Below are 460 nucleotides of genomic sequence, written 5' to 3' on the forward strand. Positions count from 1 at the left end.
AAGGGAGTTCTAGTTCATACCGGGGTTATTGATTCAGATTATAAAGGAGAGATATTAGTCCTAATATCTACCTTGGTCACTTATCATTTTAAAAAAGAAGATCATATTGCACAATTATTACTTCTCCCTTACTTTAAAGGACAGTATTTAAATAAGCAAAGAAATGCCTGAGGATTTGAAAGCGGAGGGAAGGCTGGCACATACATAATTTTAAAAATATATCAAGACAAACCCATTTGTAGCAATGTGGATGGAATTTGAGGGTGTTATACTGAGCGAAATAAGTCAGGCAGAGAAAGACAGATACCATATGTTTTCACTTATAGGTGGATTAGGAGAAACTTAATGGAGGACTATGGGTGATGAAAAGGAGAAAAATAGTTGGGGATAGGGAGGGAGGCAAACCAAGAGAGACTCTTGAATACTGAGAACAAACAGGGCTGATGGGGGTGGGGGCAAG

This window comes from Crocuta crocuta, unplaced genomic scaffold (genome assembly GCF_008692635.1).
Source record: "Crocuta crocuta isolate KB4526 unplaced genomic scaffold, BGI_CrCroc_1.0 scaffold1690, whole genome shotgun sequence".
NCBI classification, from domain to species: Eukaryota; Metazoa; Chordata; class Mammalia; order Carnivora; family Hyaenidae; genus Crocuta; species Crocuta crocuta.